The 23,454-nt window shown below is 40.4% G+C and overlaps 1 protein-coding gene across 16 annotated transcripts in view; it reads left to right on the top strand.

The window, feature by feature from the left end:
- The first annotated feature begins 1,407 nt into the window (after nt 1–1,407).
- Nucleotides 1,408–23,454, top strand: part of SCMH1 (Scm polycomb group protein homolog 1) — a 237,750-nt gene continuing 215,703 nt past the window's right edge. For 7 of the 16 annotated variants that reach the window (XR_004259472.1, XM_032247146.1, XM_032247147.1 and 4 more), the window contains exon 1: nt 1,530–1,665. The gene's annotated coding sequence lies outside the window, so the exon portion shown is untranslated. Of the gene's footprint in view, nt 1,666–23,454 lie in introns of all 16 variants that reach the window. The other 9 variants (XM_032247143.1, XM_032247135.1, XM_032247141.1 and 6 more) reach the window with 3 other exon arrangements.

Here is a 23,454-nt window from a genome sequence, read left to right as displayed (position 1 = left end):
TTATGCAGCAATAGAAAACTAATATAAGCACTTATAGGATTGTGCTCTCATTAGCTATTGACACACTAGTTTTCCCAACTACATGCTCCTTAGATTTAGGCTGTAACTAATTATCCCTGTAACCTCAGGGCTCTTCATGAGACAGGTACTCCCCAAAGCGCCATGGAATGAAAGTTTAAGTTAGACACAGGTATGCAGATCAGAACTTGGATACATGCTGACCATTTCCATTTCTTAAGAATAGGCAGACCGATACTGAGACCCATACCAGGATACAAGGAGGCAGCCCCGCTTCAGCCCAATGTTCCAAGGCCTGTTCCAGAGGCGAAGCAAGTAATCCAGGATCTGCTGCCCCAGCCTTGCTTAGGTGGACTTCCCTCCAAGGAGCATTGGTCATAGAAGGATCATTAACAGGACATTCCTGTGTGACCTGAGGATCCCTATGTTCTAAATGATGCCACAACCACTCCATATCCAGTTCAGCAGAGGTCTCAGGGATTTATATTGCATTGTATTTTCCAGCAGCCAATATAGAAGCCAAAAAGTCAGTTTCCTAAGCTGCTAAAATGATGTGGTGATTAAACAAATTGTGTGCCAGGGGCAGTGGCTCAGCCTGTAGTCCCGGAGCTTTGGGAGGCCAAGTCAGGAGGATTGCTTGAGGCTAGGAGTTGGGGACCAGCCTGGGCAAAGTGGCGATACCCTCGTCTGTACCGGGCCTGATGGCACACTCCTGCAGTCCCAGCTACTGAGGAGGCTGAGGCAGGAGGATCACTTGAGCCCAGGAATTTGAGGTTACAGTGAGCTGTGATGATGCCACTGCACTCAGACCTGAGCGACGAAGAGAGGCTTCATCTCTAACAAAACAAAAATAGAATTGTGCGGCCAACATTGGTAGTGGGCCTGTGCACTGCGCCTGGCCCACCTCGGGCTCAGAGGGTACTTGTTGAGGGGACGAACGCAGTGGGGACCCGAGTACGCCGACACTCACTAGGGCCTCCAAGCGCTAGCTCATCTCTCAGCGACTTTCCGGGTGCAGTGCGATTCTGTTGAAGAGGCCCCTGGGTGGAGATGCGAAGTAGCTCGCCCAAGGTCACTACAAGGCCAGCCACTAGCCGGGCGGGAGTCGCCGGAGGCGAGGCCTGTGTCAGCCGGTCTTGGGGGCCTGGCCCGTGGCTCTTATACCGGCCCCGCGCCGCCTCGGTGCCAGCTACTGGCGGCGGCGGGATTCGAACTCGAATCCTCGTCCTGGCGCCCGCTCAGGCCTCAGTTTACCCATCTACGAGACGCGAACCAGAGAGCTGTTTCGGGGGCCGGTGGGGCCCCGTGGCCGGGGTCGGTGAGCTGACGCGGTGGGGCACAGCCAGGTCCCCGCGCTCCCTCCCTCCTCAGCGCGCCGCCCCGCCCCCCGCGCGAGCCCAACGGCCGAAGCGCGCGCCACCCCGCGGCGGGCGGCGCGGGGGAGGCGTCAGGGGAGCCCCCGCCCCCGCCCCCCGCCTCAGTCGCCGCCGCCGCCGCCGCCAGCTCGGTGGAGCCCCCAGCCGCCCGCCCGCCGCTCTCCGGAGCCGCCCGCCCTCCCCCTTCACGCGTCCCCGCTCCCTCCCTGCGCAGCGGAAACATGGCGGCGGGAAAGGAGTGAGCCGCCCCGCGCCCCCGCCGCGCCCGCAGGTAAGAGCCCCGCGGCCGCCTCCGCCCGCCAAAGAGCTCGCGCCCTGAGGGGCCGGCCACGGCGAGAGGGCGGTGGCGGGATCTGCCCGGCCGCTGCGTCCGCCCGCCGGGCCGGAGTCCGCCTGTCCGTCTGTCGGGCAGGCCTGCCAGTCTGTGGTCCGCGCGGGGCCGGGCCCTCTCCCGGCAGTGTCAGCCCGGCCCCGAGCCCGGAGGCCGGTTCTGCATCTGCGGTCGGGCCGGCGGGGCCCACGGTCCGGTCGGCGGCCCTGAAGCGACCCGGACGGGCCAGGGGCCCTGGCACGGGAAACCCAAGGCCAGGGGCCCTTTGGAGGGTCGGCGTGGGGCGGTCCGTGGGGGTCGCCGCGTCCTGGTCGGCGGGGCCGGGTGAGTCGGGGGAGGCTGGCTGGGGGCAGAGGGCCGTGTGGCGGCGCGATCCCATCTGCGCGGGTCAGTCGGTCCCCTCTGGCGCCAGAGGTGGGAATGCCTGTGGTCCTGGCCGGCCGGGTCCCGGTTCGGGGCAGGCCGAGACCGAGGTCGGCGGGGCAGCACCCGAGAGCGAGGGCGCCTAAGGGCCCGGAGCTGTCAGCAGCGTCCTCGGGGCTGGGCCCCGGCGACGAGAGCCGCGCCAGCCGACTCACGTGTGCCACCTGCCCCGGTGCCCCGCCGGAAGCGGGCAGGAAGAGCAGCCCCACACCGAAGTGAGCCAGCGGCCCCGGGGGCTGGACACGTGGGCACAGCTGTGGGCCAGCCCCGAGAGCATCGAAAGGAGTTTCCAGCCGATGGGTGAACCCCGGAATATCTCCTGACTGGAAGGGAATTTAAAAGTCATCTAGGGGCCCTTTCTCCCATCCCATGCCAAAGTGTCTTTGAAAATCCCCAGATCCCCTCTGATAATTTGACGAGGCCGTGTGGAACCTCTTCTAGTGATGCGAAGTGAATCTCTTTCCAGTGAAACTCATTTTTTTCCTGGGCAGATTTGCTTATACGTTGAAAGGAACAGCTGGCTCCCATCCTTCCTAGTTCTTTTCCCTGATGGGCAGCAGTTAAGATATCTGAAGATAGTAATCATGTCCCCTGAGTCTTCACTTCCACTTCCTTCAGTTGTTTCTCATCTGCTGTGGTTCTCTAAACTGCCCTCTGGATGAGCTTTAATTTGCCCACATCCACGTAAGGCGAGTTTCTTAAATGTGAGCATGAAGACAAAACCTAGTGAGTTTCCTTAAGAAGCTCCTTAGCCCCAAGGATTGACCTGCTTTAAATCAAAACCACACCAGATTCCCTTCCTCATTTCTGTACTATGTTTTGAACTTAAAGAAAAATAGAAAACATTTAGTAGTATTTGTTCAAACAAACTAAAAGACATCTTATTTTGTGAAAATTTTTGGGTTTTCCTCCTTTTAAAAAGTGTCTATCCAGTGTGCTAACTAATGTACATCAAAATGTTTTATTAAAGTGTAATGTGCCATGCAAATAGAAGAACTTTTTTTTTTTAAACTCTGGAAAGGATTGAGATCTAGTTTGGTGCTGAACTGCAATTTTAATATTTGGTTGCAGAGGGAAATGCTTTATTACGTTGAACTCTTTGCTCTATTTCTAACTGCCAGCAGAAGGCCCAAAATTACCATGAAAAAGAACACTCTTTGTTGCTTACTTACCAACCTCCTAAACTCTTGCCTAAGCAACTTTGCAGGTTAGTCATTTTTTAAGCCCAGTAGAGATGAGATGGCCTTGTAGATAAAATGCTAAGCTCTTACATCTGGGATCCTGTTCAGGTACTAAGCAGCATTTCACTGTTTTTATAACTGAGACAAGTACATACCAGCAGTCAAAACTGGTTTTTTATTTTTGTTCTTGTGGCTTCATTTTTAAAATTGGTCAGTAGTTTTGAACTTTGTAGCAGATATGTCAAGTTTTGATTTTTGGTATGTTTGTGTAAATGCTGTTCCCTTTTATGTAAGTTGGGTAAACATTTGCATAGCACCATTCTCAGTGGAACTGAACAGATCCAGAGGAAAGGCCCTGATTCCTTCCTTGCAAAGGACTTGGAGTGAAAGGTAGAGGATACTTAACTGTGCAAAAGAATTGATGTGAATATCCCACTGAAAATTTAAACTTGGGGCTGGATGCAGTGGCTCATGACTATAATTCTAGCACTTTATGAAACTGAGGCAGGTAGATCATTTGAGGCCAGGAGTTCTAGACCAACCTGGGCAACATAGCAAGTCCCTGTCGCTACAAAAAATAAAAAAATATCTGGGCAAGGTGGTGCATGCCTCTAGTCCCAGCTACTCAGGAGGCTGAGGTAGGAGGATTGCTTGAGTCCAGGAGTTTGAGGCCTCAGTGAGCCATGATGACAGCATGAGACCGCATCTTTTAAAAAAGAAAAGAGAATTTAAACTTAGTATGTTCTAATCTTCACTGTACACTTATGTACCTACTGTGGGTCAAGCACTATGCTATGTACTGTGCTCAGCTGGGTTTACAAAGATTTCCAATCTTGTGGATCTGGTAAATTAGATGCTTAAATAGATTATCTTAGAATAAAAGGTGAGAACTATGAGTAGCTGAGTTATACAAGGTTAGAGCAATGGTTGCCCAAAGGTGAGACCACTTAGACTAGCCTAGGAGTTAAAGGAAGACTTTTGGACATGAGGCCAACAAACATATGAAAAAATGCTCATCATCACTGGTTATCAGAGAAATGCAAATCAAAACAACACTGAGATACCATCTCACGCCAGTTAGAATGGCGATCATTAAAAAATCTGGAGACAACAGATGCTGGAGAGGATGTGGAGAAATAGGAACACTTTTGCACTGTTGGTGGGAGTGTAAATTAGTTCAACCATTGTGGAAGACAGTGTGGCGATTCCTCAAGGACCTAGAAATAGAAATTCCATTTGACCCAGCAATCCCATTACTGGGTATATATCCAAAGGATTACAAATCGTTCTACTGTAAGGACACGTGCACATGAATGTTCATTGCAGCACTGTTTACAATAGCAAAGACCTGGAACCAACCCAAATGCCATCAACGATAGACTGGATAGGGAAAATGTGGCATATATACACCATGGAATATTATGCAGCCATCAAAAATGATGAGTTTGGGTCCTTTGTAGGGACATGGATGAACCTGGAAACCATCATTCTCAGCAAACTGACAGAAGAGCAGAAGATCAAACACCGCATGTTCTCACTCATAGGCGGGTGTTGAACAATGAGAACACATGGACACAGGGAGGGGAGCACTACACACTGGGGTCAGTTGGGGGGAAATAGGGGAGGGACGGTGGGGGGTGGGGAGCTGGGGAGAGGTAGCAAGGGGAGAGATGCCAGATGTAGGTGATGGGGAGGACAGCAGCAAAACACACTGCCACGTGTGTACCTATGCAACAATTTTGCATGTTCTTCACATGTACCCCAAAACCTAAAATGCAATAAAATAAATAAATGGGGAAAGAAAAAAAAAAAAAGAAAGACTTTCAGAAGAGATGATATCTGACCAAATCTTAAATGGTAAGTAGGAGTAAGCTAGGCAAAGACGAGCAGAAAGTGCGCTTCAAACAGAGAAAACAGCTTGAGCAAAGGCATCAATGTGAGAAAAGGAATGGCTTGCATGGAGAACCACAAGCAGTTTAGGACTGCTAGGAATATAATAGTGGAGATATAAGTGGTAATTTGTAAGGCTGGAAATACAGGCAGCAGCCATGTCGTGGTGGACCTTGTGTGCATAACTATCCTGAAAACAATTCAGTAGGTGGTATTTTAAAAAAATTTTTATTTAATCACTGAAAGGTGTCTATCAGATGTTTTGAAGTAACATTTTCAAAATGTGATCATAGGGATGAAGAGGAAAAAACGAACCTGAGAAAATGTATGAGGCTTTAATGATTGGTTGTATGTACAGGTGAGAGGGTGAGGAGTCCAGTGTGATGCTCATGTTTTTGCCTTGGATGACTAAGGATATGTTGGTAATTTTAACTGAGACAGGAAAAAATTGATGATGAATTCAATTCTGGACATGAAGATTTTGCAATTTCTTGAGTTAGACTGATGAGCAAATATAGTGGAAGTAAGCTGAGGAAAAAAGAGGTGTGGTCAGAAAGTGGAATATTGGATTTAGTTTGTCAGATATGGGACTGTTCTAGGTGATAGTTAGGTCTCTGTGTATGGGCAGTTAAAATACAGCAGAGGGAATTTAACCATACTCAGTAAAGCTGAGATGACAAGGAATTTCGAAGCTAGTGTATTGAATGAGTCATCTGTGTGGAGAGTGAGGTGATTTAGGATGATGGGATGTGGGGCAGAAAGAAAGATATGACCCAGGTGCAGTAAGGAGAGGAGATTATTCAGGAGGCTGGTAGATGACAGATGAGGAGGTGGGGTAGAGAGTGATATAGCCAGGTGGTGCAAACCTCAAAGGAGTGGGGAGGAGGGGTTAAATACAAAAGTGAGAAAGTAATAGTTTTTTTACTTTTCCTTCCTGGAAGCAGAGTTCTGATCTATTCATCTTTATTCAGGACTCATATTAATCATTCTGTTTGCTCTGAAGAATCTGTTCTTAGTCTTGGAAAGTGGGAGGGCACATACCACATATTGAATCCTTTCTGCTAATACTTAATGACGAAGGGCAGTGGAGGTTTTTTCCTCTGATAATTATTAGTGGGTGGGTAGGGAACAATCAGATAAAGCAGTAAGGCTATACTCATGGTTTTCTAGGCAGAATATAGTGGAAAGGGCCTAGGCTTTCTTTGGAGTTAGAAACACCAAAATTCAGATCTAGACTCTGTCACTTACTAACTTTATGACTATAAATAAATGTTTAGCCTCTGTGAGCTTCAGCGTCCTTATATGTAAAAAATTTGTACTTCATAGGATGTCACAAATGTTACATGAAAAGAATATACATACACACATACACATAAAATTACAAAAAAAGCAATTGGTGATTCATAGATACAAAGTATATGTTAGTTCCTTTCTTCCTTCCTTTAAGGGGCTTATGCTTTGCTAGCTGAAATGAACCTTTTTCATGCTTACCTAAATTATAAGGTAAAACATAGTAAGTACTCTAAAGGAGGCAGTAGCAAAGTGAGCCAGCAGTTCAGAGGTGGGAGCTGTCATTTCTAAACGAGGTTGGGTTTCATTTTCAAAATGAATTTTGCTTGGGCCTTGAACAAATTTCAGACGAGTAAATAATTAAGGTAGAGATATAAAATAGGGAAAGTATGTGGTATGGTATGTTTGTTAAAAATTGATAGCTACCACAGGTTTGAGTATTGTATTTGTATAATAGTGGTAAATGTGGCTAGAGAGATGGGCTGGGACCTTGGTATTAAAGATCTGAAACTGTGATGCAATTTGGGGTTGATTCTAGATAAATTAGGGAGCCATACATTGAATGTCCTTTTCCCTACCTCAGTTTACTATCTGTAAAAGGTATAGGCATCAATTCAGAAACTTCCAATTTTTGTTTTAAATAAATAAGAAATTTCACACTTGAAAATAAGTTCCTGTGTAGGCCAATTTTAGGTTTAAAAAATGTACTAAGATTTGTTTTGTAGTTGTAGGTTAATCTTTGCAATAACCTTGTTCGATCGATAGGCTTAGTGAGGTTAAGAAATGTAAAAGATCTCACTGGTAGAAGTCACCAAAGAAGCTCTAATTTCAAATTCTGTCTTTTTCATTACACCATACCAATTTAGATTTGAAAGGAAACCTGAGTTCCTCAATGTCACTAAAAATTAACCGCACAACCCCGGCATATCACTTTTGCTTTGTCATTTATAAAATGAAGGAAAATGTAGCTGTAAGGTTTAACTAAGATAAAGTGCAAAGTACTTTACATAATGCTGGTCACATATCAGGCACTCAAATGTTGGGTCTTTCTCTCCTGATGTGTGAATGAGGGAATTTAACCATACCATTCTGAGGCCTTAGTGTTAACTCCCTAGCCACCAGGGAACTGCTAGAACTAATTACATTTGGCCCTCTGTATCCTTAGGTTCTGCATCTGTGTATTCAACCAACTATGGATTGAAAATATGGAAAAAAAGGGATGGTTGCATCTGTGCTGAACAAGTACAGACTTTTTTTTTTGTCATTATTTCCTAAATAATAGTATAACAACTATTTACATAGCACTTGTGTTAAGTTTTATAAATAACCTAGAGATGTTAAAACATATAGGAAGATGTGTGTAGATCATATGCACATAGGCAAATATTGTATGTAGGGACCTGAGCATCCCTGGAATTTGGTATCCAAAGGGCAGAGTGGGTTGCTGGAACCTTTTGATAACCTTATGGGCAGATAAACCGAGCAAGATGTATCACCTGTTATCTTTGTCCCAGAATCAAACTGTCTGTCTTCCATACTGTTTTTCTTGTGCTAATCTGGCTTCCTTTTACTCTCTCCCAGCCCTGTTTTGCTCCTTCTCACACTTTTCCACTTGTTCTGTTTCGTACATTGTTAACCATTTTATTGGATGTCTTTTTGTGTGTCCTGCCTTTAAGTGGAAGCCAGACTCTCTCCAGAGTCATGGAGAATTTATTACTTCCTCTGTAGCCCTTTTAAATGGATGCAGCTCATTCTCCTGCACCCCTCCCATCCCAAAGAAGAGAGGTGAGGATAACTATATTTTTTACTCACCACTATATCTGGACCATTACTTCTCCATCTTCTGAAAACGTCTGTGCTCTTTGGCTATACACACCCTTGATTTCTGATATAACATATTCTTATACAGTATCTGTTAAAATGAAAGTGCACGTAAACTACAATCCAGCATTTCTACTTCTAGGTATATACCCTTTGGAAACTCCAATGTATGCATAAAAGGATGTTCAAAAATATTCATAAAACATTGCTATAGCAAAAAATTTGAACTAAATGCCTGTCAATAAAAGAATGAAAATATTGTGGTATATTTACTTCATAGAATTCCATACAATAGTGAAATGAGTGAACTAGATCTATATAGTAACATGGACAAATCTCACAAATAACAGATTGAATGAATAAGCCAAATTGCAGAACACATTTATATAAAGCTTAACATGCATGTATTATTTAGGGAGGCATATTTATGTAATAAATAATTAAATAAATACATGGTAATTATAAATACCAAATTAAGGATAGTCTCCAAAGGGTAAGGTAGGGAGAAAAGACCAGGAATAATGTGATAAAGGACACCCAGAGAGCTTAAATTGAACTAGTAAATATTTTTCAACTGAGTTGTGGATATATGGGTATCTACTCATTATTCTTTATGCCTTTGTATATATCTGAACTTTATTTGTATATTTTAAAAGAATAAATAGCATTTCACTCTTGTTATGAGCATAATACAGGGAGGGAGGGGATAGCAGAAGTATAAAGAAATGCTAATATTAGGGTGAATCATAAAATTTTTTACCACTAGTATTAGAGTGAATCATAACATTTCTGTTTTTTAGGTCTAAAATGATTCAATATAGCAAATTTAAGTGGCCCATTCAATCTAATGTAACTAGTGTTCTGGTTGAAATATATTCAGAATGCACTGGGTGTGGTGACTCACACCTGTAATTCCAGCACTTTAGGAGGCCAAGGCAGTCAAATTTCTTGAGCCCAGGAGATTGAGACCAGCCTGGGCAACATGATGAAACCCTGTCTATGCAAAAATACAAAAATCAGCTTAGCATGGTGGAAACATATTCAAAGTACTATGGGAACACTAGGGAAGGAACAACTAATGGCTAAGGCAGAAGGAGGGAAGCGACATTTGGAAAGGCTCCAGAGAGAGAATGACATCTGAACTGAATTCCTTTTTTTTTTTTTCTTTTCTTAGAAACAGAGTTTTGCTCTGTTACCCATGCTGGAGTGCAGTAGTGTGATCATAACTCAAGTAATCCTCTTGCCTCAACCTTCCAAGTAGCTAGGATTACAGGTGTGTGTTCGTGCCCAGATAATTTTTAATTTTCTAAATTGGGAGTGGTTGTATGTAGGATTGTTTTAAAAAGCAGAAAGAAATATTTTTTTTTAGAGACAGGTTCTTGGTCTTGCTATGTTGTGAGGCTAGTCTCCAACTCCTGGCTTAAAGTAATCCTCCCTCCTCGGCCTTCCGAAGTGCTGGAATTATAGGCATGAGCCACCATGCCTGGCCCTAAACTAAATCTTAAAGGTTGAGAAGAAATTGACCAGATAGAGGGTGAGGAGACGAAAGAAGCCCCTCCAGGTAGGAAGAGGTAAAGACCGCTTTCAGTGGGTGGAATCTGCCAGGTGAAATATGTGGAGGTTAAAGAAACACAGTAGAGGAAGAGACTAAAGAACAATAATAACAGCATATATCTTTCTAGTACTTACTAAACAAGCACAAAGTTAAGTAACCTGTACAGGATCACAGGCATACCAAGTGGCAGAACCAAGATTTGAACTCTGTTAGTCTGAATCCAGAGTCTGTGCTCTTGTCCAGTCAGCTATATTCTGAATCACTATACCATAAGTATAATCAGGAGAAAGTGATGTTTTGGATGTCAAGAGAACAATGTAAGTTTCAGAAAGAAAGGACTAGTCAGCAGTGTGAAAGGCCCTAAGGACATGAAATGGGAATCCTAAAAAGAGAAGATCATTGGCTTTTTTTTTTTTTTTTAAATTATTTTGCCTAAGTTACAGTAAGGAATACCAGGGTAATAGAGATATGGATATCTCAGAATACTAGTGATTCAGTCTACCAGTTTTGTGGGCCAGTGATTATAATTTCATTTAATCACTGAAAAAGAAGATAGAATCAGGGACTATTAAAAATAGATTCTCTCCGTATTTAAGTACTTGATATATTAACATGATCAAAAGACTTTTGATCTTTTGCTAGCTATAGTCATAGTTACTCTTATGATTGATTGATAGTGACAATTTTATTTATTCTTCTGTACCTTCTGGTTTTGATAAAGATAAAACTTAGCCTGTTACTTTAGTGGATTTTTCAGAATGGGATGATATAAAGATCAGTAGTAGTTTAGCCCCAAATATTTCATAGACAAGAAGGTAAAAGAGACCTTATAATCTGCATAGTATGTGGAAAGAGTTATATAGCAGGACTCTTAAGAGTTCTGATTCAAGTCCCAGTTTGCTACTCACTGGCTCTGTGATTTAGGTAAGGGGTTGCAGTGGATGATTTCTAAGATCTCTTCTAACTCTCAAGCTCTGTGACTATTAGGTCAGTTATTCAGTAAAGAAACTGAGGCCTAAAGAAGGAAATTGTTTTTCCAGGGTCAAAAACTGCAATCTGGTTCTCTTGACTCTTGGTCCTAGAAATCTGGTGAAGAATCATTAAACATTTGAGGGGCTGCCATATATCAGACTTGTACTAGGTGCTTGAAAAAACAAAAGGCATGTGAAATTGTTTCAGAATTCTTTTATCCAATTTGTGAAAGTAACAATCAGCATCTTCTGTGTTTGTTTGTTTATACATATGTTGCCTTATTCCAAAATGTATTTAAAGCAGACCTGCTCTGTATAATACACTGTACTAAAAAAGGGAATATCCTTTTTTGAGTATCTGTCAGATTTGTTGAAACATACAAACACGTTATTTTTACCTACCTGCATGTAGGTATTATCACCTCTACTTTATGCTTAAAGAAACTGAGACTCAGAGATAGCTGGCCAAGATTTTGCAGTTTATAAGTAATAGGACTCGGTTTCAAGCCCAGACCAGCCTGACTTCAACCCCAGTTCTCTTTTCATTTCACCATGTACATGCCCCACACCAGTGTTATGTAATTCTGAGACTTTATCAGTACAGGAGGCAAGGTATACTTGCAGGAATTGACACATGTATTTTTAGTCTGAATATATCTTCTATCTCACCAAACAATGTAGGCAAACAAAAGATCCCTGGATAGTAGAATGAAATGGTTTAGTGAATCAGAGTCATAATTATTTTGTAATTTGAGCCAGATATATGACTAGATTCCTTGTTAGGACCAGTGCTCACATTTTAATAAATTATAACATTTTTTTACCCCGTCAACCTTTGGTCTGCATCCACTTCCTGCTTTTCAACCTTTACCAGCTACCAGCTAAGGATAAAAAAGTGAGAATAAGATATGGTTTCTTCCCTCAGTGGGTTTTGCTATTCAGGTGCCAGATATCATAACTTTACCTAAGTTCTCTTCCTCCCCAAAAGCCAAACCTGGGTCTAATTATAAGAAAACATCAGTTAATCCCAATTGAGGTACATTTTATAAAATAATATTCTACAAAACTGTTAAATTCATCAAACAAGGAAAGTCTGAGAAAGCATCAGCCAAGAAGAGGCTAAGAAGACATAATCACTAAATAGAATGGAGCATAGTATCCTAGATGGGGTCCTATCACAGAAAAGTGATCTTAGATAAAAATTAAGGAAGTCTGAATGAAGTGTGAACTTTAGTTAATAAGGTATCAATATTGGTTCATTAATTGTAACAAATATGCCATACTAATGTAAGATGTTAGTAATAGGGGAAATGGCGCAGGGTATATGGGAACTATCTTTGCAGTTTTTCTATGAATCCAAAACTGTTCTAATAGAAAAGAGTTTATTTTTAAATAGTTATAATAAAATAATTTTAGATGTTATTCCTTTGAGATTTAATTAAAACACATTTCTTCGTAAAGTGATATGCCTAATTTAGCTGACTCATTTGATAGGACTGACAAACTGCAGTCTGTTGATAGATGCATGTGCCAAAATGTATACTAGGTGGACGTCATATAAACTTTTCCCATCTCAGTCTCTTATGTATGTAGTATAAAAACATGCCAAGTCCTAGTAATAGTGAATCCCAGCACAAAACATACCACAGTTTGATCACCTGTCTCGCAGCACATTATAAAGATGGCCAGCCTCTCAACATGGTATATAGAATTTGGTACTGTTCTGTTCTCAACTTTGATCCAGTCAATTCTGTGTTTTAGGGACTATCATTTATGCCACTCCCACAAACCAATTTCTAATCATATAGGGTTCTTTACAGTAATTTGCAAGCAATAATAATCTACTCTGGTTAACTTTGTAGCAGCAAGTCCCAAACCTTGTTGATTATCAGAATCACTTGGAGAGATTTTTTAAAATTAAAAATACCATGTGCCAAAAAAGTTATATTAAATTACTATCTCTAAGGGGATGGAACATAGGAATTAATATTTTCTAAAAGCTCTCTAAGTAATTCTGATATTTACCTGTTATTGCCCGTTTCAGTGAATAGCCTCCTAATTCATCTATTTGCTAAGGCCTAAACACTGGGAATCATTTAAAATTTTTTTTTTTTTTTTTTTTAAGAGATAGGGTCTTGCTTTGTTGCTTAGGCTGGAGTACAGTGGTGTGATCATAGCTCACTGCTGCCTTGAACTCATGGGCTCAGGAGATCCTCCTGCCTTAGCCTTCTGAGTGGCTAAGACCACAGGCATGTGCTATGGAACCCAGCTAATTTTTTTACTTTTATTTTATAGGGATAGGGTCTTGCCATCTTGCCCAGGCTAGGCTTGAACTCCTGGACACCAGCACTCCTGAGTGCTGGAATGGTGCTTGGCTGGGAATAATTTCTTAAGTTAACTTTTCTTCATTTTTAGTTCATTGCTAATACGCTGTAGGACTATATCCTAAATCCAGTCCTCCCCATCACTACTTCCTTTATTCTAGTCTAGTCTACCATAGTTCTTCTTTTGGACCATTATATCAACCCCCTAAATGGTTTTCACGTGCCTCCTTTTGCACCCTATCTTCCACCAGTGTAGTCACCACAGATAATATTATTTCTGCCTAAAATCCTTCAGTGGCTTTCCATTGCATTGGACAATATACAAATGATATTTTCCCTTGTGGTCTACGTGATATGGAGCCTACCTTCTTAACCTCACATGGACTAAGCCTTAGCTTAGTCCCCTAGTTAAGTTCTAGTTACATAGGTTCCCGTTTTGGTTCTTGAAGATATAAAGCTCTTTCCTGTCTCTCAGACTTGGCACATACTGTTTCATCTGCCTGGGAGAGTCTTCCCCTGACTCTTGATTCATTCTTAAACATTACCTCCTCATAGAGGCCACACTCACTGCCCTTCCAGTCACTCTGTTTATTCTGCTACAGCATTTAATCACAATATGTAATTATTTATTTGGTTACTTGTTAACAAGTTCCATGAGGACATGAGGGCAGGGATCTTGCCATTCTTATTCTTATATCTGACACCTGTCACAGTGCATGGTATATAATGGCATTCATTAAAAAGTTGAACGAACGAATCTTTCTTTTTTTTTTTTTTCTTTTTTTTGAGATGGTGTTTTGCTCTTGTTGCCTAGACTTGAGAGCAAAGGCATGATCTCAGCTCACTGCAACCTCCACCTCCTTGGTTTAAGCAATTCTCCTGCCTCAGCCTCCCAAGTAGCTGGGGTTACAGGCATGCGCCATTATGCCTGGCTAATTTTTGTATTTTTAGTAGAGACAGGTTTCACCGTGTTGGTCAGGTTGGTTCAAGCTGCTGACCTCATCCACTTCAGTCTCCGAATGAGTGAATCTTAGCTGCCACCAACCTGGTCCAAGCTTCTATCATCTCTCTTCTGAATTACTACAGTTGCATCCAAACACTCTGCCTGCAACTGTTCTGGCTTCTCTTTAATCATTTTCCATGTTGCTTTCAGGGTTAAATATTTAAAATTTTAAGTCGAATAATTATACTATTCTCCCTACATTCCTTTATTTATTTATTTATTTATTTTCTGAGTCAGGATCTCTGTCATTCAGGCTTGAGTGCTGTGATATGATCAGGGCTCACGGCAGCCTCTTGAGTAGCTGGAACCACAGGTGAGTACCACCACACCCAGCAAAAAAAATTTTTTTTAATTTTTGTAGAAATGGGGTCTTACAATGTTGCCCAGTCTGGTCTTGAACTCCTAGCCTTAAGTGATCCTCTCTCCTCAGCCTCCCAAAGTTCTGGGATTACAGGCATGAGCCACCATGCTTGGCTCCTTACATTCTTTATATGCTTCCTGGTGGTCTTAATGTAGCATATAGAATGCTTTTTATAAGTATTTTTTAAATTGTGGTAAAATATATGTAACACAAAATTTACCATTTCAATCATTTTTAATGGTACTAAGTTAAAATGGTAAATTTTATGTTACATATATTTTATGTTACATATATTTTCATATTGCTGTGCAACCATCATCACCATCCGTCTCCAGAACTTGTTTCATTTTGTTAAACTGAAACTCTATCCATTAAACAATAATTATACATTGTGGAGTCCCGAAAAGTAAGCAGTAAGGAGGAAGGGGCTACAGGGAGGGGAGAACAATGAACAGTTGTTCTGAGAGACGGCTAATCACAACCACTGGCACAGCTACCTTGTCCTTATTGCTCCCTCCAACATGACCCTGTAAAACTTCCCTCCAGTTTCTGCCTCTTTGTAGGCAGCCCCTTCTCTGCTGTGCTGCCTTGCACCCTTGCAACATATTTTCATACTTTCTCTAATAAATCTGCCTTCTTTTTTTTTTTTTTTTTTTTTTTAAAGCTAGAGCCTCGCACTGTCGCCCGGGCAGGAGTGCAATGGTGCGATCTCAGCTCGCTGCAACCTCCGCCTCCCAGGTTCACACAATTCTCCTGTCTCAGTCTCCCAAGTAGCTGGGATTACAGGCACACACCACCATGCCCAGCTAATTTTTTGTATTTTTAGTAGAGACGGCGTTTCACTATGTTGGCCAGGCTGGTCTCAAACTCCTGACCTCGTGATCAGCCCATCTCTGCCTCCAAAAGTGCTGGGATTATAGGCATGAGCCACCGTACCTGGCCAAATCTGCCTTTCTTCACCCATAGCTTGGTAAATTCCTTTACCACTTGCAACATAGGCCCCAGCTAGTTGCACCCATGGCACACATTTCTCCCTCCCTCCAGCTCTGGCAACCACCATTTTACTTTCTGTCTCTATGAATTTGACTATAATACTCCATGCAATTCATATGAGTGGATTCTTACAATGTTTTCCGTGTTGTCACTGGCTTGTATCGCTCAGCATGTCTTCAAGGTTCATCTGTGTTGTGGCCTGTGTCAGAATTTCCTTTTTAAATTAAAGGCTCAATAATACATATAACATTTACATGAAATTTAAACAGAGTGACTGACTGTGAAAGGGCAGTTAGGGAGTCCTCTATGAAGAAGTGATTTTTTTAGCTGAGAAAGAACAAACCAAGAGTCAGAGGAAGACAGTCCTAGACACAGCAAACAGCGTGTGCCAAGTCTCAGAGAAAGGAAAGAGCCTTACATATTCAAGAATCAAAAAGGGAGCCAATGTGACTATAACTTAGCTAGGGGATTATGGTACCTTATGAGGCTAAGAAGGTAGGCTCCATGTCATGTAAACCATGAGGGAAAATGTCATTTGTGTATCAGTGCAATGGAAAGCCACTGAAGGATTTTAAATCAGCAGAGCTAACATGATCTGCGGTGAGGGTGTTGGTAGGGATGGGGATACAGAACTGTCTAGCCTGTATACCTTTTTGATCTCTTACCACTTTCTTCCTGCTTTTTTATGCATCAGCTAGTCATGCCCCCTCCCACCTCAGGGTTTTTCCTTATGATGGTTCCCTCTGCCTAGAATGCTTTTTCTGCTTCCTTACCTGGTTAAGTCTATTCATTCTTTAGATATCAATGGAGATATATCTTATTTAGGGACTCCTTCCTTGATCTCCCAGAATCTATTTAAAATAATCTCCATGTTACATGATTTCATAGTACTTTGTGACTTTGCTTTGCAGTACTTATAATAATTTTTAAATGAACCCATATTTGTAATTTTTGGTTGATTAATATATGTCACAATAGCAGGGTTCAAGTCTTCAGTATTGTATCCCCAGCACCTATATAAATAGGTATTTCAGTAAATAGCGTAACATATATAATGAATAATATTTGTTGACTAAATGAATTTGGGTCTGGACATTGATGGCTTAATGTCTTTCTAAAAATCCATTTGCATATCTAAGCCTTTTTTGACTACTATGGCCTTTTTCTGTGAACTTAAAAAGTCTTTATTCATTGTTTGCCAGTTGCTAAACATTTACGAAAGTATCCTTATGTCATCTGAAATTTTCTATTTTTTTTCATATTACTTATGCTTTATATTTGCTAGTAGGTATTCTTCCTCTAAAGAGTCACTAGAGTTATTTTTCTAACTTTCCAAATTACAAATCTCATCAGTTGGGGAAATTCAAGGGCATTTATCATCCCTTACATGATTGGTGGTGAAGGAGCAGTTTTATTTTCTGTTTGTCTCAGACTAATAATTTTGTAAATGTAATAAAAATGAATTATTGGAAAGATCAAATTTTTGAAAAGATGAAGTATAAACCTCAAAATCTTACTAGATTTAATGGCATAAAATTATTCTGTTAAATCGCTGTAGGAAATTTCCAAGTATTTACTCTCAATTCTGTACTTTTTGGAAACAGGTAACATTTTGCTGATGAAGACCACACATTGAATAGTAGCACCACTTAAGGTTTCTGTGCAGGGACACCAAGGGGTTCAAGGTGAGGCAGAGTGGACTCTGTCTCCTTGCTACCCTTTCACCAGATAAGCTCTGTCTTTATTACTGTGTTTTACCTAACAGCTTGTTTGAAGATGGTTCTTTGACCAGAAAAGGCTAAAATCACTAGTGTGCCAGGCATTTTAGAATGGCATTTAAAATTCTTCATCATCCGATTGCAGCCCAGTTTTCTAGTTCAGCCACTGCTTCTTGTCGTAAATCCTGTTCTTGAACCGCCTGCCATTTTTCCTAGGCCATCATACAAGCCCTTTCACTATTTATTACTTTTCCACTTTCCTTTGCTTAGAATTAACTAAACTTCCCTCCCTGTCTGGGATAAGATGCATTCTCCAAGTTCTAATTGAAAAGTCACCTCCTTTGTGAAGCCTTTTCAATTCCTTTGGACGTAATTGGTCGCTACTTTTAACATATCTATGGTAACTACATACTGTATTCTGTTAATAATGTATTTGCTTGTCTATCTCATGTAACATGGTTCTTAGTCCTGTCTATATTCACTAGCCCTGGGACTGGCACATACTCAGTAAATGTTGATTGGATAAATTGGGAAAGTCATCAATATTTTAACATATTTCAGATATAGAAATAGAAGCTTTTTGTTTGGTTTCAGATAAGCTGTATGACTGCTTCCTTGCTCACTTCTCCCTACTTCTGGGACCTATCCCTGGATATTGAGTATGTCATATATACTAAGGGTTGAAATATGTGTCTTAGAAAACGCAAGTAATGAACCTCCTGCTCAGGTGTTTTGTGTGGGCTTGCATTGAAGCTCTGTGTGTGTTGGGAAGTGCACAGAGAAAGTTAAAAGTGGATTATTAATGAAATTGTTTTGATAGAAAAATTTGGAATCCGATCCTTTAAATAGCACCCTTATTTTGTTTTATTTTCATTAAATTTGTCTGTTCTTTCATTTTTATGAGTGACCTTCAAGTAGTTTCTTACTGCCAAGAGAAACTGTTTGCCCTCTGGAAAAAGTATAAGATTTAGGGTCACATGACCAAGATATTCTAATCCTAAATCCAGTGGTTACTAGCTGTATGACCTTTATAAGTCATATAAACTCTCTAAATCTTGTTTTCTTTATTTTTAATGAAGGGATAACTAACATTTGTCCTATGTACCCTACAGAATTGTGAGGGCCAAGTGAAGTAGAGGGTATGAAAGTACAGGTAAACGGCACAGCAGAACTTGTGCTATTTGCTACCAGCACTGTGACTTCACACCAGTTAAATTATTTGTACCTCAGTTTATTCACCTATAAAATGAGAATATTAATACATGTATCATTGAGTTTATTGTGAGAATTAAGTTATTTATTAAAAAGTGTCTAGTAGATTGACCTGAGTGTTTCGTTATCAGTCAGTTTACTTTTGCCTTAGCATCACACCCGTTTCTAGCCTCTACCCTGAATTAGGGTTTAATAGTATAATTATAAGAAATGATAGTAAGTGGAGATGATTTACTAAATGCTAGTGTATGCTTAACTCTATGCTAGTTACTATAGGGAAAATGGAGATACAGTAATCAGTAATCCCTTACATTTCATTTCAGCTATTCAGTATTTATTTAGCACTCACCATGTGTTAGCTATAGGGGATAAAGAAATAATCATGAAGCAGCATTACCCCTCAAGGCTCATAATCTAGTGGAGGAATCAGACACAAATAAATTATAATACAGCATAGTGCAATAATATAAATGCATATACTTCATAGAAGAGAATGATTTTGTCTGAGAGCATGAGGAAGGCTTCTGTTCTGTGTGAATTAGGTTTTAAAGGATGAGTAGATGTTTTTTAGGTAGACTGAGGCAATGAAAGGGGGCAATCCAGATGGAAGGAGTCAGCATATGCAGTGTTTACAACTGTATAAATTGTTCAGTACTGCTGTGGTATTAAGGTTAAGAAGAGCTGATTAGAGGTGAGGCTAGAGGGTAGGCAAGGGCTGGATTATCTGAGGATCCTTTGTACCATCCTGAAGAGTTTAAATGTCATTCTGTACACAGGAGGAGTCAGTGAAGGGTTTTGGGCAGAAAACAAAGACTGCTCTTGGGTGTAGGAAAACCACTTTGTTGGCATTACAAATGACAGACCAAGGAGCTTTATAGATTATCCAAATGTTTGCAGGTTATTATCTGATTCTTACAAGAGGTCTTTGAAAGTTGGTAAGGCAAGAATTAATCCACATCTAATATATGATACATGAACCATTGAGAATTAAAGATGGTACTGGAAATTAGCTGGCATCATATGGAATCAGTACTTATTGAGCAAGGATTAAACCTAGGCCTTTTCCAAATCTAGTTTTGTTTTTTTTTAAACCATACGTTGAAAGATACAGTCCCTGCCATAAATATAATTTAAAGCTTGTTAGGGATGGTTGAGGGATAATTTTCCTTAAGAAAAAAAAAAGATAAAATTACGAATCTTACACAAATATAGAATAAACAAAATTTTAACTTATTAATTCATGTGAGAAACAGAAAGCTAGTACAAAGATGGCTCAGAGCGGACCCAAGTACCACGTATTTATTGTCAGAGAATGCTGAACTGAATTCACTAATGGTTACAAAACTCATCAACACCCATTGATGACCCAAGTCATCAATTGCATTACCTGGGCACAGTTTGCATTTCAATGGACAGGAATTATTTGCATTACTGTGAGTTTTCAACAAGTTGAGGTCTTTCTTGGCAAAGCTGGGAAAAAGTCTAATTAAAGACAGACCAAGTAACACATCATTTCTCTACAATCAGGTAATCCTGGAAGGCTCCAGATTCCATTGATAGAATATGCAGTAATCTCCTTTGCCCATTTCAAAATCTTCCATGATTTTTATCCAACAGGGATTTAGGACTAATTCTCAGAAAATTTAGATTAAGGGATAAAGAAATGAACATGAAGCAACTTCACCCCACAAGGCTCAATCTAGTTATCAGACATACAAATAAATTATAATACAATATAGTGCAATAACACAAATGTATACACTTCATGAAAGAGATGAGTTTGTGTGGTCTAGCATCTTTTCCAGTTTTCCCTACTATCCTATCATCAGAAATCAGAGATTCTTTATCTCAACAAAAGTGTCCTTTGGAAAATGACTGTATCATATAGTCCCATTACACATTGTTGGTTTCCATTCTCAGTTTCTGTTTAGACTATCTGCCTAGGACTCTTCCTGAGTGTTTGAATCTGCCTCCAAACCCACCAACCTAGTTGTTTGGACCACAATACCCAAGTGAAAAAGGGCTTTAGGGTGCCAGGTGTCTGGTTTTTCTAAGCAGTACTTCCGTAGAGTTCCTTGGCATAATGCCGTCTTCCCCTTAGCACTGTGGTACCTGTATGTCTTGGTACAGTCTCTTTTGCTATATTATAGAAAGTGCATTCCTAGGAAGCCTTATGTTATAAAGAGTTAGTATAGTAATAATTATTTCAAGGGTTTTTTTTTTCTATATGAAAGTAAAGGTGCTTATATAGCTCTAAGTATATAACTATAAAATCTAAAATTTTTGAGGAAATCCAGTGTTTCATTTTGTCTAACTTTTGCAAAAGATTATTTCTTTGTGTATCTTCACCAACATCACTTTATCACTTTTATTGCCCATTTTTATGGCAAAGCACCAAGTCACTTAAAGCAGTTGTTTTATATTTACAGTATTTCTTTTTCCCCTTTTCTTTATTTCATTCATGCTTTCTCTTTTTTCTTCCTCCCTTCCCTTTGTTTCCTTTTCTTTTTTCTCTTTCTTCCCCTCCCTCACTCCCTCCATGTCTTTCTCCCTCTGTATTCCACATAAAGTGTGTTAGGATGATGCAAATGTTTTCTGAAACCAGGTATAGGTATTATCTCTTTGACTTAATGCTGCCAGTTTAAGATTATTTATCCCTTCATATCATTTATAGATGGTTCTGTTCTCTCAAGATTTATCATTGCCTAATTGCTTAATGATGTTAATCTCCAGTCCTTTTTTCCCTAGCCTTATTTATTTATTTATTTATTTATGAGACGGAGTCTTGCTCTGTCACTCAGGCTGGAGTGCAGTGGCGCAACCTCAGCTCACTGTAACCTTTGCCTCCCGGGTTCAAGCAATTCTCCTGTCTCAGCCTCCCGAATAGCTGGGACTACAGCCCACCACCACACTGGCTAATTTTTTTGTATTATTAGTAGAGACGAGGTTTTGCCATGTTGGCCATGTTGGTCTTGAACTCCTGGCCTCAAGTGATCGGCCAGCTCGGCTCCCCAAAGTGCTGGGATTATAGGCATGAGCCATTGCACCCTGCCCTAGCCTTTTTTTTTTTTTTTTTTTTTTTTTGCTGTGAGCATTTAGCCATGCCCTATTGAATTTTCTATGTGTGTTATAAAATATATATATGTAACAAAATTTACTATTTCATCCTCTCTGTCTCTGTCTTTTTTTCTTCATAGAAACAGTGTCTTGCTATGTTGCCCAGGCTAGTCTTGAACTCCTGGACCAAAGTGATCTTCTCACCTCAACCACCCAAATTGCTGGGCCTATTTTAACCATTTTTAAGGGTACAGTTCTGTGGCATTAAGTACATTCACATTGTTATACAACCATCACGACCATCCACCTCCAGGATGTTTTCATCTTCCCCAATTAAAACTGTACCCACTAAACAATAACTCTCCATTCTCCACTCCCCGCAACCCCTGCAACCACTACTCTTACTTTCTATCTCTGAATTTGACTACACTAGAAACCTCATGTAAGAGGAATTATATAGTCCCAATCCCCAAATACCCCATCCCCATTTGTCATTTTGTGACTGCATGCACTCTTGAAATTTGAAATACAATATTGATGTTGATGATGGTAATAATAATAATGGTTACCATTTATTTAGTAGTATTCTTTTGGCCAGGCATGCTATTTGTTTAATCTTTTAGATCTATACCAATAAATGACTTTATTCATCCTCATTTGACAATTAAAGAATATGAGACTAAAGAGATTAAGTAATTCATCTAAGATATAGGATTTAATCCGTGTTGTCGCTAAGATTTCTGCCTTCCATTACACCAAAAGTTGATGGTATTAGTTTTGGTTCCAACCCATGTCAAGATGGCATTAGAAAAGGATTGTGTATGTTTCATGGTTTTCTTATCCTCTTATATAGCAGTTTACCTTGTTCAGATTTCAGAAACATAGCAAAAGATATGTTCTAGTAAAAAGATATGAACTTTATATTCAGACTCCTTTAGATTATGTGCTGTTGTCAAAAACAAGGACCATGTCTTTCATTTCTATAATTCTAGCATTGACCTAGCATGTAGAAGTCACCAAAACATGTTAACTAAGCTAAACAAATTGTGTGCTCTGAATCTTACTTTCCTTTTCTATCCAGGTGAATTGGTTTTTGAAATAGAGATAGCTATAAGTGTAGTTCCTGCTTTCAAGGAGCTTAGAGACTAGTTAGAGATGAGACATTAAAAAATTGCCGTCATGAAAATCACTTTCTGTTTGAATCAGTTTTGCACTAAATATGTTGGCTTTAAAATGTATTTCGGGTATTTACAGGGTTTAGTTCACATAACATTTGGGAAAATTAACTATTATTCCATGAGTCAAGGAATTGGATGTAGTTCCTCCAACCACAAAACTCTAGTAAAATTCCCTCAACTGCTGCCTGCCCACAGTGCAGTTGGTGTTTGCTATAATATGGGATCAGTGAGGAGTGATTAAAGCAGGCCATAGGTCCTCTAACTGGGGAATGTGTCTTTGCCTTGCATGAGCAAGTAAGTCCCAATCCCCAAATACCTGGAAAGTACTTTACTTCTGTATAGACATATCACCATTCATCAGCCCAAAATTATTATTTTTAAGGGAAATAATGAAAAGCCCAATTCTACAGATGAGAAAAAGATTATGTTGATTAATATATAATGTATGTAAGAGTGGTTATATGAAAGTCAAAGATCTTAAAGACCAAGTAACTTGTATCTTGTATAGTACTTTTTTTTTCTTTTTTTTTTGTGAGTCGGAGTCTCGCTCTGTTGCCCAGGCTGTAGTACAGTGGTACAGTCTTTGCTCACTGCAACCTCCATCTCCCAGTGTCAAGTGATTCTCCTGCCTCAGTCTCCTGAGTAGCTGAGATTACAGGTACTTGCCACCATGGCCAGCTGATTTTTTTTTATTTTTAGTAGAGACAGGGTTTTGCCATGTTGGCCAGGCTGGTCTCGAACTTCTGACCTCA

This window comes from Sapajus apella, unplaced genomic scaffold (genome assembly GCF_009761245.1).
Source record: "Sapajus apella isolate SASKATOON/1434 unplaced genomic scaffold, GSC_monkey_1.0 scaffold62, whole genome shotgun sequence".
Lineage (NCBI taxonomy): Eukaryota > Metazoa > Chordata > Mammalia > Primates > Cebidae > Sapajus > Sapajus apella.
This window is presented reverse-complemented; position numbering and strand designations above follow the sequence as displayed.